This window comes from Talpa occidentalis, unplaced genomic scaffold (assembly GCF_014898055.3).
Source record: "Talpa occidentalis isolate TD23 unplaced genomic scaffold, MPIMG_talOcc4v2.1 talOcc4.2, whole genome shotgun sequence".
NCBI classification, from domain to species: Eukaryota; Metazoa; Chordata; class Mammalia; order Eulipotyphla; family Talpidae; genus Talpa; species Talpa occidentalis.
This window is the reverse complement of record NW_023602073.1, coordinates 83,112,692-83,135,926: the sequence shown is the minus strand read 5'-3', so window position 1 is coordinate 83,135,926 and position 23,235 is coordinate 83,112,692. Positions and strand designations below refer to the sequence as shown.

The following is a 23,235-nucleotide window of genomic DNA, read 5'->3' as shown; positions in this document are numbered from 1 at the left end:
AAAGTCCTTTATTAATTACATAAGGTATTGCTAAAAGATTTCCAACAAAAAAAATCAAACCTTTTTTTAATGAACACAGAAATTATTAAGAAATAGACAACCAAACTGTGCAAAAATATACGAATGGACATTTAACAGAAGAATGTACGGCCATGAAATGTATGGCCAAGAAATAAATGGCCATATGAAGACATGCACAAACTAATTATGGAAAATGTCCTTTAAAACTACAATGGTCCCTATTTTGTGCTCAGCACATTGGGGGAAAAGTTTTAATCAATTAACACTAAATGTGGGCAAAGATGAGTAGTAACAAAGATTGCCTCACCACTTTACAAACCTCAAATATAGCCCTGAGATTAAGAAAGTTTACAGATGAACTGAGGTATGCAATTAAATGTTAGTTCTTTTGGTCATGGTCACATATTCAATAAATACTGGAGAAACTCACAAGAATATAAGCCTTAATTGTACTATTTTCAATATTTCTAAACATTTTTCATAATAATTTGAAATGTTTTTGATTTATCATATTGCTTGTATAATTACAGTAAAAAAGGAAAACAAAATACCTAAAAATTACCATATCACAGAAACTGTCATGCATATACAATTTATGACACCTAACAAATATCTGGGGTATGCTCTATTTAAATATTTGTCTGATGGCTAACAATGTCAAAATGAATTAAGAAGAAGGTGTCAATCTTCTCTGACACCTTTGAGGTGCATAATTTGCACTGGAATAGTAAACTGAGTAACAAGGTTCTCATCTGTTAGAAAGTTACAATCGTCCGACCTCATTAGTTAGGTAAGACTTGTATGGAAAGTATTTTGAAAGTTTTAAAGCACTACTTAAGTTGTGTCCTATTAAGAAATTGTAAAAATCAAAAGATACAAATTTTCCTCCTGAAGAAAGGTTTCTACATTAGTCTGCAAAGCAACTGTATAAGTTTTCCTAAAATAATAACTCCCAAAAGAACAGTGACTCCAGATCAGAAAGGGAAAACAAAAAGAATTTCAATGTACTAGAACTCTGGTTTCATATCTGTTGTTAAAATTCAATGATTCCCCTGGGACTATCTGCTAGACTTACAGCCAAATATACATGAAAACTATTCTCCAGAGCACAAATTTCCTGATACAGCAAATGTTACAGGTGAATGAATTAATTAGGAAGTACCATTACATAAAGTGATAGTCACCATCCATGTAGGTAAAAATAAACTGTTGCAATGAATACAGTGGTTTATTTTTACAATAACTAAAGATAATGAAGGGACTGAAATGTATAAAAGGATTGTACAAGAGCAATGCTAACAATAATAGAAAAAATGGCTGTATTATAACTGAGCAAAAGTTAGATATATTCTAATGTTAAGTGATGTTTAGGTTTTACAGAATGTAAGACTATAAAAAATCAAACCCTGCAAGGAAGGGAAATAACTGCCATTACTTAGCCCCAATCACTTTTGCCAACTAAAATAATAAAAATTTTGTCAATGCAACCTTCTCTGGAATATAAGGAGCATATCTTAACAGTTTAAAACTCCCAAAAAGAGACTTTAGAAGAGACTTTTGTGTAACCAAATTACAACTTGATTATCCATTCTTTAAAGTTTGCCTTGAAAGTCTACCTAAAATGGCTTTGGTAAAGAAATTGTTGCTCAACATGATAGTCACACAATTATAGGTATGATATCCTCATCTTCACTCACCAAACTATTCAATGACTATTTACTCACTAACTCTCTGCCAAGCAAATGCTCTAAAAGACCGCGGACACAAAGGTAAAAAGCTAACATCCCTAACTCAGAAGATAAAAATATTTGAAAACAATTTAGTAAAATCTAGGAAGTCTGAGATGAATAAACCCTTCTTCCACCAGGCAATCTATTCTCTCTCACACAAACACATACAAGTTTATAAATCTATTATGTATGTAATGACATACTTACACACATCTATAAAATGTACACACACAAAAATCTTACAGTAATATTTTAAGCAGGTCAAAACTCATTAATTTAATCAATTTAGAAGAGGAAAAAAGATAGAAGATATGTAATACATTCCTATCTGTTAAACTTGTTTAAAAATCATTAACATATATTTTTATACAGACACACACACAAATTGAGTTGTGCTGCAAAACAATGCTTCTCTGAGTCATGGTCAAATAAAATAAAAAACTCATAGATGTACTCAAGAAGTTATGTGCTGCAATATTTACAGCAGCATGGCTGTGAAAAATTGGAAATAACTGATATGTCACCATTACGATTATCTCACTATATAATGGAAAATTATATATAAGAGTAAAAATGAATAAACTGTGATATTAACAGGGACAAATCTTAAATATAACAGGGAGTAATTAATTTTAGCATAATGAGATCTACATAAAAGATAATGAAGATTCCAACTAAGGAGACAAAGTCTACTTGGAAGGCACACAGGTCTCACAAAGGAGGCAAGGCCTGAATTGAAAGGTAAAGGCTAACTAAAAGACACACTGTTAGCAAAGGATAAAAAAACTACAGTATGGTAGAGCTAAAGGGCAGAGTATTAGAATACTTGGGGAAAGTTGCAAATGCTAGGAGGAAAGTTGCAAATCATAAAAGGTTAAATGATTTACCCCGTACCCCACAGAAAGTGGCCCCTAATTAATCACAAATTCATCATGAAACTCCCACTCACATATCATGAAATACATGACATTTTCTGTTTTTGTGCCTTTGCATTTGCTGTTCCCATTTCCATGAATACTTTTTCCTGAGGCTTTCACCAGTCTAGCTCCTTTTTCATCCAGCTCCCTTTGCTGTGTAGGCCTCAGTTCACATGCTGCCTGCTCATTGACAACTTCCATGACAACTCTACAGTTGCCTCTCCCAATCACTCTCTATCACCTATAATACTTATAACAATCTATTGTAGTCTGCAGAAGGTAAATAAATACAAACAGATAAACATTCAAGGGTTTAATTATTTTAGCAGTTAATCTCAAACTAAGAAAAATTAAAGAAATATAGAGTTAGTGCTTGATCAATGTCTCTCAAAAAGCAAATGTAAATAAATACAAACAGATAAACATTCAAGGGTTTAATTATTTTAGCAGTTAATCTCAAACTAAGAAAAATTAAAGAAATATAGAGTTAGTGCTTGATCAATGTCTCTCAAAAAGCAAATGTGCATATGTGTCCCTGGAGATATAATGAAAACGCAAATTCTAGTTCTATAGTTCTAAAGTGTAACTGAGATTCTACATTCCTAACAAATCACCAGTGATGCCCACACTTCCATCCACAGACCACATTTTGAGGTTTTTATGTTTGGTTGGTTTAACTGAGATAACATTAGTTTACAATGTGTGTAGATGCCTCGGGAAAGGGACACACACCGAAGCAAAAGGATTCTAAAGTGAAACTATCTGTTTTAAAATAATATCTGGGATCAAACATGAAACAAGGAAGATGACCTTTCTCTTCTGCTACCACAAGGTCCTTTGTTCATTACCCAACAGTACTAGCCACTTCCACTGCTCCTTATCAACTATGTTATGGGTGAGGTATACTTGTGGAGGACCAAGAAAACCAAGCAACAACCCATGAAAACATGCTTTCCACATTGTAAACAACTTAACTTGCAAAAAAAAAACCTGCTAGAGAATGGGAGGAGGGTAGAAGAAAGGGAAATGCTGCAAATAAACATGTGGGATCTTGATGAATGAGAGAAATGTTCTAAAATTGGATTGTGGTGTTAGTTTCGACACTACGTTAATATGTTAAAATAGTTGAAATATACTTAAAATTTTACTAAATTAAAATATAAATTTTATCTTATTAAGGCTGTTTTTAAAAACAATTACATATTTCTTTAAACACAGAAGTGAAATATCATAGTTCCATTTTCCTTACTTTACCAGCTAAGAAAGAATGGCAGTCAGCAGAACTAGGAGGGGGAAACTGACCAGACATCATTAATGGGGTGAGGTTATAGAATCCTATCAGATACATTTCTTGTCAGCCAAGAAGCTACTGACAGACATACTATCATATTTAAGAGATTTCATAATTAAACCTAAAATTTAGAGAAGTTCCATAAATAGTAGTTCAGTAAGTTTTTTTATTTAATAAAATTGTATTGATTTATAGTACTATAAAAACCTCAGAGGTGAACCTTCACCTCTATGTATAAAACTACCCACCACTGAAGTTCTCGTGCCATTCCCATATTCAGGTTGACACCTTCTATCCTTGACTCTCATTTCCCTTGCCCTCAGTAACCATTATATTTTTCAGAGTTCAAGAGTTATTTTTGTTATGGTTTGCTAGTTCGGTAGCATTGGTTATTTATATTCCATGAGTGAAACTACCTAGTAATTGCCTTTCACTTTCTCCCTTATTTCACTAGCATATTGACCTCACTCCATCCATGTCAATGCAAAAGGCAAGATTTCACCTTTTTAAAAGCCAAGTAGTATTCCACTGAGTCTACATATTACATACTATTTTTAAAAATTTTAACAATGAAAATATCTCAAGTGTACAGAAAGGCAAACAACTGCACAATTTGACCAGTACTATGAACATACTTTAACCTATATTTTAAATAGAACTTAGAGTGTAAGTTTACCATATCTACTGAGTAGTCAGATACAAAGTATCTCTCAACAGGGGCCTCCCTGGTGACCCAGCAGTTGAGCACTGCGTTGCCAAGCTGCCAGCAGCCTCTGCAGCACCAGTTCCATCCCCAGGTGCTCCCCGGCCAGAGGGTCCCACATGGGGCGCAGACCTCTCCTGCCGCCCACTGCGCCCCTCAGCAGTGTACTTCGGTCCTTCTGCCTGCTCTGCTCCCCGCTCTGGCTCTGGTGAATTCTCTCACCCTCCCACGCTTCTGACTGTACCCAATGCTTGTATAAATAAATTTTTAAAAAAAAAAGTATCTGTCAACAACAATTCAATATAGTATGCCTGATCCACAAGAAACCACAAGCTAAACCAAGTTAGAACAATGTGTTGTCAGTAAACATGATCTCCACATGGAGGAATTAGTTCACTAGTTTTAAAGTTTGAAAAGTTCACTTGAGAAAAAAAGAACTTTTCTTAGTGCAACATTTGATTTTTCTGTTTCTTTAACCAGAATGCCAGCTGGTTTGTTATTTAAAAAAACAAAAAAGGGAAGGTGTTGCATGAAAGAAAGAAATGAAGCCAAAAGTGAGTTACTATTGAACAAAGTCAAGAAGTAAATATACCAGTTAAGAGCAGAGATTTTTTAGACAGCAGATAAGGACTCATTCATTATACATCCTATCTATTCTGGAGTAAACATACAGTATACAACATTATAGTAAAATAGATATTCAACATGTCTTTCAGTCAGTACATATGTATGTATGTAAGTACTGAGTCATATAAAAATTTTTTCTGAATGTGTCTCAGAGACAAAGTTTGAGGCCATTGCTGCCTCCACCATTTCACTGTGTGAGTTTGAAAATCTTTCCTAAGATTTATCTTATCTGTGCAATGGTGCTAAAAATTGAAACTTGACAGAAATGGTTATGGCAAACATCAAATGAGATAATATACATAAAAATCAGTATTTGCCATATGGTAAGTTCTCAATATGTATTAATTTTCATTAACATTATTCTAATTCAACATGGTAGCTATAACCCTTTGAGAATGACTTAATAGTTAAGCTTTTTTTTAAGTTTTAAGTAAAATCACTTGGATCATACGAAAACAATAACCAAAGCAATAAACACCAAAAATAAATGTTTTTTTAAAAAAAATCAAAATAGAGTCACCAACTTTATTGTCAAAATCTTGGACCTATCACCAACCTAAGATTTGAACAGAATGGGAGTTTGGTGCCTCTATTTCCCATTTGGTGTTTCGGGTTAGACCATTAAATCAAACTTTTTTTTCTCTATGTGGAGTCATTCTGCCCAATCAGGCCTTCATTCCTTGAAAAAAGGTTATACTGCTGATCATAATGGGCCTTGAGTACATATAGTAGTTACCCATTAAAGGCATCAGACTAGCTATTCTACAAAAAAAGATCTGGGTTTGAATCACCAGACATTTACGTCGATGGAAATATAGGCAAATTATATGATCTCACTAAACCTCAGTTTCCACAATTATAATACAGGGTGAGTTCATCTATACCTTACAGGGTTCCTTGAAACTAAAGGGCATAAAGCCTATAAGTGCCTAGTACAAAGAGAACTATTTGTCAACTCTTAATCACTTTACTGAAAAAGGCCTTTCTGTCACTCCTTAAAGATTTTAAGTGAATGTCTACTCCAAATGCAGTTACTCCAATCAAGTGTAATTATAACATCACTTATATACTAATATCAAATATATATCTTTTATATCTATCTCAATTATATCTATCTCATGTATACTGATATGAAAATGCCATAAATGCAAAGGAAGAAAACATGATGATGAGCCGAAGTAGCTTCATTGAAAGGCAACTTCATTAACATAGCATAAATTTGAAGTGAGCTTAGAAAGATGGACAAGATTTGAATGAGCAGAAAAGACTTATAAGATAGTTCATTCACTCATTCAGTGACTCATTCTCATAATTAATGAGCTGAATGTTTGCTATATGCCAAAAACTGTGTAGATGCTAGGAATTCAGTAGAGAAATAAAACATTCAATACCCTGCCCTCAGCAATTACATATTCCAGAGGAGCAAGACAAGCAAATTATAAATGTATAGGATGTCAGACTGTGATGAAAGCTATGGGGAAAAAAATTCAATGGGTAAGAAAAATAGGAATGCTTAGGAAAAAGATGGGATACTATTTTAACTACAATGGTTAGGGAATATAACACTGATGAACTGGTATTAAGCAGAGCCCTAAAACAAGGAGTCAATGAGGCAGATAGCTGGAAGAAAAAAAAAGAGTTCCAGAGAAGAGACCAGCAAGCACAAAGACCCTGATATTATTCTAGTAGGATAAAAATCATACTAGGGGTGGAAGCACATACGGTCTTTGATCAATAGCATTTGAAAAAACAAAGGAGAGCATTAGCTAAAGACAGTGCCGAATATAGGCAGAACACATTGCTTTTACTCCCAAATTTGATTTTATACTATTAGCAATAAGGAGTCAGTAAACAATTATCAACAGACCAAGTGAAACAAATTATACTGCATTTTGAAAATATAAACAATACCCAACTTATTCAGAGTTTGCACCAGTTAATAACACATTCATAAAAAGTAACTTGCTTTCTCTTCACTTTCCTTAGATGCCAATTCAATTAATATATACTTTTGGCTTGAAGAAGAACATATAATTTAAATGATTGGTGTCTCTACATACTAGAATTGCTGTTTTTTACAAAAAGTCTTTAAAGATCAGGAGAACAGAAAACTGTTGTCTACAAAGACACTATGAAGTAGCTAGAGTTCAACTACTTTCTTACCTTTCAAGTTCACAAATGATGATTGACTAAGCCCATTTAAAATCTTTGATATCAGTAATAAACCAATGAGACATTATCAGCATTTTAACAAATGCCACTGTGAAATACATTAGTCATGTTTACATTTTTAACATGAAAAATAAATGCAAAGACTAAGCCAAATTTTGTTAGCAGTTTGAAAATAGCGAGCTATAATTATATAAACAGATGTTTTCAACAATACAAAACAGAATGAGATGATCCTTGAAAAAGACAGTTTTAATTATATGGTACAAAGTATAATCAATTTTTCACTTGAAAAAAAAAAAAACCTGTGACATTAACAGTCAGTAAAGTACTATCACATTTATATGAAAAGCATATCATAAGACATTTCCTCTATATATTGAGCTAGCCTTTAGAAAATAGGGAGGACAGAGTTCGTATTTTAGTATGTTTACATCTTTTTGTCAGCAGACTCAAATTTGGAGCTCACATAGGAGCAGTGTTCCAACTGACATCAGAAGAGCAGAGTAGCAGGAACATCAATAGTAGTGTCATTTCCTGCTATGTTGTATCAGCAACTCCAAGGATTACATGAAGATATTCTCAATAAATTTTAAATGTAACTATTCTAAGAGATTAGGAAAAAGTTTAATTTTCAGTAAAAAGAAACAGATTTACAAGTACTCTTTTCATGTCTTGTTTCTATTAAAATACTATAATTAGTTCTATTTCTAATCAATATGAAGAAATAGGCACTGAATATATCTGATATTAAAAAATCTCCAATATATACAAAATATATAAAACAACATTCCTGAAGAGACTGGATATCTAGAAATGAAAAACAAACAAAATAGGTAGAGAAGGCTATAATGAACTCAGCTTAATGCATGGGGAAAGTTTCTGGGGCATAGCACAGGAAGATAAAGTGAGGACAGACCCTATGGTCTCCCTAAATAAAGGAGGCAGAGAGCCCTGTGCAAAATGACCAAGTTGACTAGATTTCACAAGGCAGAGTACAAAAGAGGAAAACAATACACAGAGGGAGAACACCTTAGAACTCCAAAAGGTCACCCTCCAGTATTTAACCCACAGAAGATAGAGAAAACCACCCAATTAGCAGAAACAATCTCTAAGCTCCAAAATAGTCAGGACTAGTGTCTGCACAACAGCCAGAATAAAAAACCTAAACACTCATGGAGCATCAGATGTAGCATTCTAAAGAATTTTTGCCTGCCTAAATGGGAAAAATTAACTCTAAACACTGCTCTATCTTCACTAACAAAGACTGACAGCATGATCTACAAAAGGTCAGACTATTTCCAAGTAACAAAGAGCATTCAAGGGAAAAAAAAAAAAATTCCTTAAGAATATTTAGATACAGGGGCCTCCCTGGTGGTGCAGGGATTAAAGTCTCACGGCTATCAAACTACCGCCAGTCACTGCAGCATGAGTTCGATCCTGGGCCACGAGACACAGCAGACCTCCCCTGTCTCACCCTCTGCTCCCCTCAGCAGTGTATCTCAGTAGATCCACCAATTCTGCGCCCCACTCTGTCTTTGGTGAATCTTCTCAGCCCCCCGCACCTCTGCCCTACACCCTAGTTTTTGTACACATAAATAAAAATAAACTTTTAAAAAATATTTAAACATACAAAAACAATCTGAACCAACAAGCAAGTATCTAGTACCCAATAAAATAGTTAGCATGCATACTAAAAGCAGGAAAATCTATGGTGGGGGCAAGTAATTATTTGAAACATCCAAAAGTTATACAGTAATAAGATTAATAGGTAAGGACATTACAAACAATATCTCTGACTTCTGTATGTCCATAGGAAAGAATGAACAAGACACATAATGGGTAACTATTCAGAAATTAAAAATATGATTTATTTACATATACACACATCCCAAATCCCTACTAGAGATGTAAACTTTAATGTCTAGGCTAAGAAACAAATACACTGGATAGAACTGACAGGATATTAGAAAACACACAAAAATAAAGATTAAAGAATCTCTAGACAAAGCAATAATAATGATCCAAAATGAAATACAAAGACCAAAGGGGGTTGGGGTGGGAATAACACATCAGAATGTACAACAACTTTAGCAGTCTAACTTAGAATTATAATCCCCAATTTAAGAAAGGCATATAACAGGAAAAAAGTATCTTAAGATATAATTGCACAAATGTTTCCAATTCTTTTTGAAAACTATAAACCTACAGAACCAAGAATCTCAAAGAACCCCAAGAAAAGAAATATAAAGAAAATACATCAAAGATAGTATCATAATACAACTAGAAATGAAGAGAAAAATCCAAAGTTGTTATGGAAAAAAGGATACATTATTTTTTAAAAAGAACAAATGACATATTTTTCATCAGAAACAATGAAAGTTAGAAGATAGTAAAACATCATGAAAGTATTGAAAGTAAAATACTGTCCACCTAGAACTAATTACCTACTTAAATATCTTTGGAAAACACAAGGAACATAAAGACCAGAAAAGAATCAATAGAATGGGGGGGGGGGGCGGAGTCAATGGGGGTGGAGTGGGGAGAGGGAGGAGGTGATTTCATTGAAGACAATAAATTTGATAAACTTCTGCCCAACTGATTAGGAAAAAGAGAGGACCAATATCAGTAATAAGTGATATTATATAAATGCCATAGATTTAGAAAGATAACAAGGGAAAATTATGAACAACTTTATGCTAATAAGATTCCCCGAAAGATACAAACAAGTTCTTTCCAAATGGGAAAGACAACCTGAATAGTCCAATATCTATCAAAGAAACTGAATGTATAGTTAAAAGTCTTGCAGTAAAAATAAAACTCCAGGTACAGATGACTTTACAAGGGAAATCTGGCAAACAAGAAATAATTCTATACAAACTCTTCAGGAAACTAGAGAAACATAAAGGAGGGAGTGTGTATTTCCCAATTCACTCTATGAGGCCAACATAACCCTGATACAAAAACCAGACAAGAAAATCACAAGAAACAAAACCTACAGATCAGTACCCATCATGAGCATTTGCAAAAATTCTTAGTAGTTTTAGCAAATCAAATCCAAGAATATAAATATATATATATGTATATATATATATCATGACCAAATGTAGTCTGTACCAAGAATGCAAGGTAAATTTAAGGTGTAAAATCAATGTAATTCACTATACAAAAGAAAAACTATGCAGAAAAGCATCTGATAAAATTCAACATCCATTTCTGATGGTTGCGGAAAAAACTCATCAAACTAGAAATAGAAAGAAACTTTCTCAACTTAATAAAAAGCATCTATGAAAAACCTATAGCTAACATCATACTAAAGGTTAAGTCTGAATGCTTTCCTTTTTAACATCAACAAAACAAATCCATTCTCATCACTTCTATTTTACTGAAAGTTGTAGCTAGTGAAATGGGGTAAGAAAATGGTAATTAAAAGGGAGGAAGTGAAAATTATCTTTGAGAATGACAATCATCTAGGTAGGAGATCAGATAGTATCTATAAAAACAATTAAGTGAGGTTATTAGCAAGGTTGCAAGATACACACAAGAAAAATATGCAAAAACTTTATTTCCATATTCCAACAATTGAAATTTTAAAAATACCATTTACAGTAACATTAAAAAAATAAAAGCTAGAGATAAATCTTATAAAAGATAAGCAATACCTGTATACTATAAATTACAAAATGTTGTTGAGAGAAATTAAATAAGATATAAATAAATGGAGAGATATTCTGTTCATATATTGGAAGACTCTATTGTTAAACATGTTAATTTGCTCCCAAATGGAACTACACATTCAAAGCAATTCCAATTAAAATCCTAGAAAATTATTTTTGTAGAAACTGACAAATAACTTTAAAAATAACAAAGTTGGGGCCTCCCCTGGTGGCGCAGCAGTTGAGCGCTGGGCTGCAAAGCTTCCCTGCAGCCTCTGCAGCGCCAGTTCAATCCCCGGCCGCCGGCAAGGGTCCCACATGGCACGCAGACCTTTCCTGCCGTGCCCGCTGCTCCCCTCAGCAGTGTACTTTGTCAGTCTGCCTGTTCTGCTCTCTGCTCTGGCTCTGGTGAATCCTCTCACCCTCCCATGCTTCTGACTGTACCCAGTGCTTGCATAAATAAATAAATAAATCTTTAAAAAAAAAAATAACAAAGTTGGAGGACTTGAAGTGAAAACTGAAGGTCTTCAAGACTTATTATAAAGCTACAATAACAAAGACATTGTAATATTGGCCAAAAAGTCGACAAAATACAATAGAGCATAACAAAAATGCAAAAATACTCCTAGACATACAGAGTCAACTGACTCTTGACAAAGGTGCTAAGGCAATTCAGGGGAGAAAAGATAACAAAGTAACGGTGCTGGAGAGTGACTACCCAATATGCCTGGAAAATAAAGAAAAATTGTCTTTGATCCCTACTTGCATCATATACAAGAGCAAATCAAAATGGATCATGATCATAAATATAAAACTGTAAAACCTTTAGGAAACAAGTTTTCCTAAATCTTCAGGATTTAGATTAGGAAAAACACTTCAACTTGCCATAATCTATGAAAGGAAAAATTGATAAAATGGGCCTCACCAAAATTAAAAGTGTTTGCTCTATAAAAGACCATTTGAAGTGGATATAAAGAGAAACCACAGAATAGAAGAAATTATTTGCACATAACTGACAGTAGATTATATGCAGAATATATAAAGAACCTTAAAAACTCAGCAATGAATAGATAAAGGGAAAGCAGGAATATGGGTGAGGTGAGGGGGTGGGATATGAGAAATCTCTGTGCCTTCTGTTCAATTTTGCTGCAAACCTAAAGCTACTCTTAAAAATAAAGTCCAGTTAAAAATAACTCAACAGAGAAAAAAGTCTAATTAGAAAATGAAAGACAAACAGATATACAGATGGCAAATATGCACATGAAAAATAAGTAACACCATCAGTCACCAGGGAGATTCAAATCAAAACCAGTATCACCATTGCGACATGTCTTATAGAACAGCTAAAATAAAATAGTGACGCCACCAAATGTTGGAAGAGATGTGGAGATACTAGATCACACACACACTGCTTGTGGGAATGTAAAATAATAGCAGTCTTTTTAATGATTCCAAACATGCAAATACCACACAACCCAGCAATTACACTAATTAGTCCTTACCACAGAAATGAAAACTGCTCACACAAAAACCTGTACAGCTTTATTCATAATAGTAAAAAACAGAAACAGCCCAGAGGTACTTCAATGAGTGAATGACCAAACAAACTATTGTTATGCACATGTACACCATAAAGATACTAGGAAAGGAACCATCCAATATATGCAACAAGTGGATGAAATGCCAAAGAATTACACTGAGTGAATAAAGTTAATACCAAAAGTATCATGATTCTATTTATATAACATTTTTGAAATGACAAAATTTCTGAAGAGAAAACCAGATTATTCAGTGGTTGCCAGAGGTTACAGATTGAAGGAAGGGAGGAGGAGTGAGAAAGTATGTGTGACTGTAAAAGGGCAAAGCAAGAGAGCGTAGTAGTGATGGGACTTTATCTTGACTGTGGTGGCAGATACATGAATCTACACATGTGAGAAATTGTACATAACAATATACATAACGGTATTTGTAAAACTAGAAATCACAGTAAAAGTGGTAGATTTTACCAATGTCCGCATATTGTGATATGTACCACAATTTTCCTGAATGTTACCATTGGAGGAATCTGGGTGAAGTATTATTTTTAATCAACCAATATATGTTAAACTATGATTCACATGATCATAAAATCTTAGCTTCTCTACACAGGTTTTGATCATAGCTTCCACCCAAAGTATATACCAAAATGGTAACAAAGCTATTACCTCAATTAAATGGCACAAAGGTATTATCATTATTTTTAACCTAACTTTAATCTTCAAAACAGAATGAAAACACTAGACATACCCAATGTTTCACATTAAGAAAACTGTATATAATCATGTCACAAATAACATATCTAAGGTACAGTAAATTACATGGTATAATAAAATCCTACTGAACAGATTCTTAACTAGGTTCTATATTGGAAAACTGAAAGGATACATTACAAAGACAGAAATTCATCACAAATTTAAGAACCATGAAAATGGTAATCCTCATTATTTAAAATTTTTATATTAGAACAACATTGTCAACTGGACTTTCTATGATATGGAAACATTCTTTAATCCGCATTCTTCAACACAGTAGCCACTAGTCCATGCATGTATTAAGCCTTGATATGTGGCTAGGGGGACTAAAGAACTGAATATTTCACTTATTTGATATTCACATATGGCTCCTGGTTACCATATTCAAAATTACAAAAAAAAAAGTTTTAGTATAATTATCAGTGCGGTAGGTCAGTATTTCTCATCCACAGAATTACTGGCCTTTGGGACAAAATAATTCATGTGCAGAATCTCCTAAAGAGAATAGATTCCCTTCAAACAATAAATATTTTTTCCCAAATTTAATTTTATGGCCACTATTGATATTGTATTCATTTAAAGTACTGTAACTACTAATAGTAATAATTCATTTTCAACAGCAGAGGGCAGATATGTCACAAACAGCACTTACACCAATTTCAAATTTTTAAGAAATCCAAATGTATTCAATCAAAAAATACTAGCACATTAATTTAAATAAAAGGAATGGTACTTTTTGAAAATAAGAGAAAACATGCTAAAAGTGTGTATATATATATATATGCATATACACACACACATATATGTATATTTTATTAACGAATTAACAAACAGGTGTTCCCAGAAACCAGTTTTTGCCAGTTTTATCAGTTTGAGACTTAACTATAAGCCCTCAAAAAAAAAAAAAAAAAATTGACAAATGTCAACCAAGCCTTATTTTCAAGGCTATTTACATATACATTAGCAATATTTCTTGGGCTATAAAATAAATTTTAAATTATTTTCTTAAGAGTATGAAAGTTGTCAGAACTCAATGGGAAGATTAAGCATTTGTTTCAAATCAAACTAAACAGAGAAAAAAAGTCATGAATTTTTCAAAGAAGCTAATATTGGCAAGGATTTGCCTGGGAAAAACGTGAGAAATGAGGTGAATACACTGAAGATTCACTGTCTTAACACTTGCTACAGAACAGGTATATAACAGGTTCTGAAGAAGTTTGGGTTGTTTCACAAAAGCTCTGTTCATAAAAAAAAGTAAATGCCTTTTTCCAGTCCCTTTTACCTTCCGATTGTTACAGAGGCATTCCTGTAAAAGATGAAGAACTGAATGGGATCTATTTTCCCCACCCCCACTTATATTCAATTCCCTTGAACTACAAGTTCCAGCATGCCATGAACTAGACATCAATGATTCCATTTCCTACTGCTGCATCCCCTTCAGTCTCTGTCATCATTACCTTCGATCTACAAGTCTGCTTTAGCAAATATTTCCATGCACATGACTCCTAAATCAGCAATCACTTCCTTGTCTATCTCCTCTCCTAAACTCTGGCTGGCACCTATACCTGCACCTATAGGAATGGGCAAAGCAGGTCCACTAAGTATATGCACAAATGCATTTACCAGGTTCTCCTGACCTGGAATAATTTCGCCACTTTTCTCTTTAAATTTGATTCTATTCTTTCTCAAGAACTACATCTTTATTAAAAATCCTCAATTCCCATTTTTGGTTATTTTTACCCTCTCTGAACTTCTGTGACACTTAATGCTTGCACTACTCTTTCCAGACAAGTATCTAAAATATACTTTTTGTGCTGATGGCTTGCCGGTCTCCTTAAAGTAAAGGCTCCTAAACGGGCAGATCAAAGCTTCTGTTGAATACGTCTTACTAATGTCTATTCCAGTGGATCAGCAAATAAAGTGTAAAATAGAAAAAAATCAGAAAACTTCTTTTCCTGAACCTTTCATGATATACTTTTGTGTGGGCCTAATCTTAGAATCTGCTCAATTATAATGTTTTATCAAACAAAATATGATTCACAGATGATTCCTCCAATAATAAAATGACTGAGTACTTAAGAAAAAAACTAACATAATTATTAAACTTACTCATTTATCAAATACTTACTTTGTACCAGACAGTAAGTGCCTCATAAACTCAGTTAATCCTCACAATCCTTGAGACACACGAATTGCTGTTTTACATGTAATGACACTGAGGCTTAGAAAGTATAAATAACGGGTCTCCCCAGTGGCGCAGCGGTTGAGCGCAGAGCTGTGAAGCTGCCCGCAGCCTCTGCAGCGGTGGTTCGATCCCCGGCAGCCAGCGAGGGTCCCACATGGCACACAGACCTCTCCTGCTGCGCCCGCTGCTCCCCTCAGCAGTGTACTTCGGTCATTCTGCCTGTTCTGCTCCCCGCTGTGGCTCTGGTGAATTCTCTCACCCTCCCGCACTTCTGACTGTACCCAGTGCTTGTATAAATAAAATAAATAAATCTTTAAAAAAACTTTAAAAAAAATTAAAAAATAAAGTTTACTAGTTATCAAGATACAAAAGGACAAAATGAAATGAAGCTTAATTTTAAAAATTAAGAGTTCTTTTTTCACCTTCTGTTCTAAATATGAAGCTCTATCAAACCTATTTATTACACTTGTTCAGATGATTTAGCATTATTCAAAAATTTAGCTTAAAAGTTCAAAAGTTTAGGGCCTCCCTGATGGCTCAATTAAGTCTCAGGGCCTCCGTGGTGGTGCAAGGAGTTAAGAAGCAACCTATGAAGCATCCAAAGCCACTGCAGCACCAGTTTGATCCCCAGCCAGGGAGATACCCGCATGGCACAGCAGACCTCTCCTGACTTGCCCGCTGCTCCCCTCAGCAGTGTATTTCAATCGATCTGCCTCTTCTGTCCCCCACTGTCCCTGGTGAATATTCTCACCCCCCACACCTCTGGCCTGTACCCCAGTCCTTGTATGCATAGATAAAATAAATCTTTTTAAAAAAGGTTCAAAAGGTCAGCAAACATCTTACAGCCTCCCTTTATTTTGTTTACTCTTTTCACAAATATTCTAGTGCCTTTATTTGCAAAATAAAATCTCTGTCAAGCACAAAGATAGTCACAAATATCACTTTTAAACTATTCTCACCACCACTGATTTATTTCAAGAGTAGCATTTTAGTTAACACTGCAGACACCAACAAACGGCATTCCAAAGTTTTGAAGCACATTCAACACACTACTGCCAAATCTGTATTTAAATAATACTTTAATATGTAATTATTGCTCATTCTGATTACTAATTTTTCTAAATATTCTGCCATTACATAGGTATGATATGATTTAGCATAAAAGCCCAGAATTTACTCCCTTTTTATGTGCACAATGGCAGAATTTAAAGAGAAAGAACAAATTAAAAACTTTTAAGTTACCTTTGTAAAGGGCAAGGGTAACACATTAATTTGTGTATTCAGAAAGCAATAAACAAGGTTCCAGAAAACTTAGTTTCATTCCCATGTTTTCTCATTGTTAAAACACTTGGAGCAAGCCATTTAATTTCTCATTGTTTCCTCTCTATAACAGATTAGACCAGATCACTAAACTTTCTATAATTTTTCATTATCATAAAATGTAGATTAAGACCGAAAATCTGTCCAAAGTGATCAACTATCACTTATTCACAGATTTATAGAATCGAGGTAGACATAACCTACCACCATATCTAGAGGTATGAATGCCTGGAATTTTGTGATGTAACCTAATGACTGGTTAAGAGAAAAATGTGAAGAAGATAGCCAACCTCCTCCCACCCAAAATGAATTGGCAAATCATAAAAAAATGACCAATAAAAATATTGAAGTATTCAATTATAAAATTATCAAGAAAATGAAAATAAAACAGTGATACCATTTTCCCAAACCACATTAAAAAAAAATTTCAGAAATGTGAACACCCAGAGACAGGTTGAGTACAGAGGATCAGACAGTCTTAACACACTAGTGAGGAAAAGTAAACTGGTCCCAACACACCTGGCAATACAGATCAAACAGGCTTTCATCCAGTATATCTTAACATAGACCTTTCACATATAAGTAAGGAAAGCAGTAAAGAAATGAATCAGGCAAGAAGAAAATCATGCCTTACAAACCCAGAAATAGAGAGCAAAACACAAGAGTCAGAAAAAAAAAATGCTGCTGAAAATTTTCGAATTCATTCCCGATCAAGCTGTGGATGTGCTACTTATTCTGATACAAGCAGCTAAGAGGCGGCCATGGTAGATATAGCTGATTTGCTCATACAACCTCTATTCCAGTCTATTTCTGGGATGCCTTCCTCCTTTCAGAAGACAGAAAGCTAAAAAGCTGTTATTTCTTAGATTTATCTGTAGTCAGAGTTCCAAGTAAGAATTCATTTCCAGTAATTATAAGTACTCATAAAATATTTGGGAAGAAAATTAAGGGGAGACAACCTTCCTGTCCTTTACAGCTGCCTTCTAGAGGAAAACAAGATCAAAGAATATCTAGTCTCTGGTTTCTTGAGTATAAATAAGCAGTTCTGACATAGATGATGTGAAGGAACCAACATTCTAAGACCTAGCAGCTAGAGCTATATCCCTAGATCACTGCTAAATTGAAGCTATCTTAGACTTCCCAGTTCCAGTGACAGCCTCAGGACTAGAGGCTCCCTTGCAGGTCAGTTCTGCTGTGATCAAGACTGACTTGGAGCCCACTCTTCTATCCCTTCCAGGGCTTTCTTAAATAACTAATTTCCTATATTAAAATATTCCTGCTAACACACCTAGAGTGTTTTGTTTTCTGTGCTAAAGCCCTACTAAAACAACCACAACTTAAATATATAATAAATATATGATTACAGTTATTCCAAGTCAGTTTTTATAAATCTGATACTAAAAGTCTTAGATAAATTCAAAAAGAATGTTAAAAAACAAAATATCAGGTGGGGTCTTTTTCCCAGAAACAGACTCACTTAAGTCATAACCACTCTCATCAAATATTGGGTACTTAATATACTTCATGAAATATTTCTAATACTACTGAGATCAATTAGGTTTTCAAATATTATTTGTATTGTGGTTATCTTTTATAGATAGTATCTTAAACTGACAACATATATTATTTTTATGGCCTATAGACTTCTCCCCCTTCTCACTCATTTATTCATTCAACAAAATGTTTACTTAGCCCCTATGTGCCAGGACGTATTCTAGGCATTCACTGAATGAAAAAATTTAAAAAATCCCTGATATCTTCACATTCTAGAAAAGGAGGCAGGTATTAAGCAAAAGTATATAGTATATTTCAGTGAGGCCCTAACCTAGATGAGGAGGACAGGCATATGCATGACTGAAAGAACAACACTCCAGGGACAGGGAATGACAATTTGGAAGTTATTGAGGCAGATGCCTGATTAGTATATTCAAGAGTAAGGAGGGCCTCCCTGGCACTGCGAAGCTGTCTGCAGCCTCTGCAGCGCGGGTTCCATCGCGGCCTACTGGAGAGAAACCCACATGGTGCGGCAGACCTCTCCTGTCTTGCCCGCTGTTCCCCTCAGCAGTGTATTTCCGTCAGTCTGCCTGTTCTGTTCCCTGCTCTGTTTCTAGTGAATCCTCTCACCCGCCCACGCATCAAGCCTGTGCCCTGGTTCTTGTATAAAAAAATAAATCTTAAAAAAAAAAAAAAAAAAGAGGAAGGAAACCCCGAAATTGTTAACAACTTTCACTTTTATTCTGACAATTGGGAGACCCATTGAGAAACTACTGGAGTCAACAAGGGGATAATCCCAAAGCTTTTTTGGCTTAAACAAAAGGACAGAATAAGATGGAGAAGACTACCGAAAAATCAGACTTGGATAAAATTAAGAATTCATTAAGACATTAATTTGGAATTATTGAATGAACAATCACATGCAATTGGATATATCAATTTAAAGTTCAAGGATGAGGTCTTCTAATCTAAAGACAGAAAAGTCATTGACTTATAGCCAATTATTAGAAGCAAGAGACTGTGCCAATCTCATATTTTTCTCAGAGAAAAGAGGTTCAGGAACTAAATCTCCTTTCTCTTCTGATGAAAATTCTAACTCTGTTTCTATCCCCTTCAGTCTAAAGTCTTAAAAACACAGAAACCCTGATGGTGGGATTTGTATACCTTCTAAAATTTCAAATGACAATCAGTGGTTGTACCTTACACTTAATAGGTGCTCAGGAAAAAAGCTGTGAAATGACTACTTTTCTAACTCCCAGATACAATCAAGATAGTGACAGGCATTAGAGGTTCTGTGAATTTTTACAGATGGCTAAAGTTATTTGCAATGTGTTCTTGAAGAACAGGATGACTGAAAAGTAAAACTGTAAAACATCCATTATTACATTTTCAAATGCCTTCTAAACACCTAAAGTAGTTTGATAAAAATTTCCATTATAAAATTTAAGAACTTCAACTATTTATGTGTTTGTTTGCCTTTTAATTTGTCTTACAATTTTGTCTTACTATTTAGACATGATGTACTCAGCAAACTGTTGTGAACAAGCCTTTCATAATGTGGAAGGTACTGGGTCGAGGGTCTCAATCTTCCAGAGAACCTCTGGCTCTCTACTCTTTCACACATGTCCTCTTCAGCAGGACAGGCTGGGTAAGGTAGGCTGGACTTGGGATTTCCTTTCCCTCAAGTAAAAGACTAGAGGGGCTGGATTTGAGATTTCCTTTGCCAGTGGTTGGTCAGGCTTTGATAAGACATTTGGGAGAAAAAACTCTGTTCACAAGGTTTCTCCTGAAAGCAGGCCTTACTAAGAACAGAATGATCTGTTATATTTCCAAATGGTTCCCTTTCTCCCTTCCTCTGCCAGAAGCACAAAATTTTTCTCTCATATTTACTACATTGAGCTACTGAAGGTAAACTCACACATGACTGAGTCGCCTGGTGTTTTTGACTGTCTGACTTGTCTGCTGAGCCCCAGTAATTGTCAATTACAGTAGAGGTTTCCCTACCCAAGTAATGGTTGCCAGAGTTGTGCTTAGAATTGTGATTCTCTATAGCCACCTGTATGTCTCCCCAATTTTGAGAAGAGCGTATTTACCCTGTGACCTCACTTGTCTGATAAAGTTAAGAAGAGCTGCTGACTTTTCAGTTTGCTCATCTTTTTACTTGTTGTTGGGACAATGTGAAGACTTGAAGCTCCTTCCTATCTTGAAACCAGACTGGAAACCGGAAATAGATAAGGTTCTTTTTCTTGAAAACTAAACATTTATATCACATAAAAACCTTTGTTTCCTGCTTTTTATAAGCATACTTCAACAACTAAGTTAAAAACAGTTTAGATTTGGGAAAACAGACAAAGCCTGAAGAGAAAACAATCACATGATAACTACATCTTATTTACGGAAATGAAATCAAAGTCTTCACTAAAAAACAAATTCCAAATAACTAATTTTCAGTAAATATACAAGAAAAGGAAAATTGCTTCTGTACATGGCTGAGCAAAATTTCCACAAGGAAAAAAACATTTATTTGACATTATGAGGGGAAGAACAGCAATAGACTAGTGACCTTTATTTATAAAAATAATTTAATGCAAACAGAAAAAGCAACTATGTTATAAAGAATAGAAAGTATCAAAGATTTGAATATGATTTATTTTTATCTGAACTAATTGCATCAAAAGTTAATCTCATAAATAAATTACATTTAAACCTTTAATTTTTTTTTTTTTTTTTTCAGAAATTTCACACCAGTACTTGGGCAAAATCAGGGGGAATAAATTTTTTTTAAGATTTATTTTTATTTATTTATGCATACAAGAACTGGGGTATACAAGAACTGGGGTGTGGCAGAGTTATAGGAGGTGGGAAGATTCACCAGAGACAGAGTGGGGAACAGAAGAGCAAATCTACTGAAATACGCTGCTAAGGGGAGCAGCGGGGAAAACAGGAGAGGTCTGCTGTGCCATGTGGGTAGCTCCCTGGCCAGGAACTAACTTAGACTGCAGCAGTGACAGCACTGAGACTTAATCCCTAGGCCACCAGGGAGGCCCAGGGGGAATAAGTTTTCGTCTTCTTTTTTTTATGATTTATTTATATATACTTTACATCATTGTTCATTTTTGTACAATGTTTGCTTTCTCCTCTCAAGTGCAGTCCCCATAAAATTCCCACCACCAATTCACCCATGAACCATCACCATAGTCCCTTGTGTACTTCCCTCCCCTGTTTTGATCCCTCTACTTCCCCCTCCCCTGCATCTCTTATTTATAGTTGCCTGTTAATTTTGGTTTCTTATTTATTGTTAATTTTTTTCCCTGATCCCTTATTTGGTCCCAGCAGGAGTAAGTTTTCTTACATTTAAAACTGGACAGTTTTGGGCCTCCCCAGTGGCGCAGCGGTTGAGCGCTGGGTTGCGAAGCTGCCCGCAGCCTCTGCGGTGCCGGTTCGATCCCCGGCTGCTCCCCGGCCACCAGAGGAGGGTCCCACATGGCGCGCAGACCTCTCCTGCCGCCCGCTGCTCCCCTCAGCAGTCTACTTCGGTTCTTCTGCCTGCTCTGCTCCCCACTCTGGCTCTGGTGAATTCTCTCACCCTCCCGTGCTTCTGACTGTACCCAGTGCATGTATAAACAAACCATCAAATAAATAAATAAATAAAACATGCCTCTATTAAAAAAAAAAAAAAAAAAAAATAAAACTGGACAGTTTTCTTTATAGTTGGAAGAAAAAAGAAAACAAACATTATTTTTACTCCATTTTTAAAATCCAGGTATCAAGGGCACATTAAAAATGTACCTGTATGTCTATCTCTTCAATATTTATTATCACGATATTAACAAGATTGCCTTGTCTTTTAAATGTGTGTTGCAACTGGAATCCCAACATTCAGCACCACGCATCTGAATTACTCTGAAATACATCCATCTGGCACAGAATAACAGTATAGCTTTCTTACTGAATTTTGAAATGAGATTTAAAATGAAGTGAAATACAGATTGTCAACCTTTCTACCAGTACATTAATCACCCCAGACACCAACATTACAACCCAAAACCAGGGAGCCCTTTAAGCCCAGCTTCAGTAGGTTCCTCAGTGACCCAACAGCCCTTCATTCTTTCTGCAAATTCTCAGAAATGATCCAGCAAGAGGAGGGAGGGTAGGAAAGCAGACATAGATCAAGCCAGGAGCCAGTAAAGTGGTTAAAAGAATTTCTTAAATTGTTCATGTTCTACTCCAGCATACCAAGACAAACATCTGACTTGAGAAGCAGCACATACTGGCCTGTAGAATCTGGAGGATTTCGATTAGAATCCTGGCACTGGGATGTATTTGCATAAGGTAGTAATCTAAATTTCAGGGTTTCCAGCCTAATAAGGGAATCTAATTCCCTTTGGATTGCTGGAGAACTGTATAAAATATGTGTGTGTGTGTATTTACACACATATACATTTATACACACAGATACATACATACGCACAAAAGCAGGATACATGCAACTTTCAATTCATGGAAGGGAGAATTAAACATCCGGTATAAATGCCAAGGTCAAAAAAAGCAGTAACAGAATTTTTCATTTGGAGAGTAGGCACTATGCCTCATTCCTTTTTAAATGCTTAATAAAAGGGTATAGCTGAAATATTCAGTGAATGACAATATCTGCTTTATGATTATCTTGAAAACTCACTCTGGAATATAACAGAATAAGAATTAAGAGATTTTAGGTACCTGGCTTTAATCCCATGCATTGTAGATTATCTCCAACCATGCTCTTCCTACTGATTTTCTAACAGCAGAGTTGTTTGTGGTTCTACTTAAATAAGACCTGGATTAAAATTCA

General features: G+C 34.9%; 1 protein-coding gene across 3 annotated transcripts in view; it reads right to left on the bottom strand.

Moving 5' to 3' along the window:
* The window catches only part of SMAP1 (small ArfGAP 1), a 143,348-nt gene that overhangs the window by 105,496 nt on the left and 14,617 nt on the right, over nt 1–23,235 (bottom strand). The window lies entirely within an intron of this gene.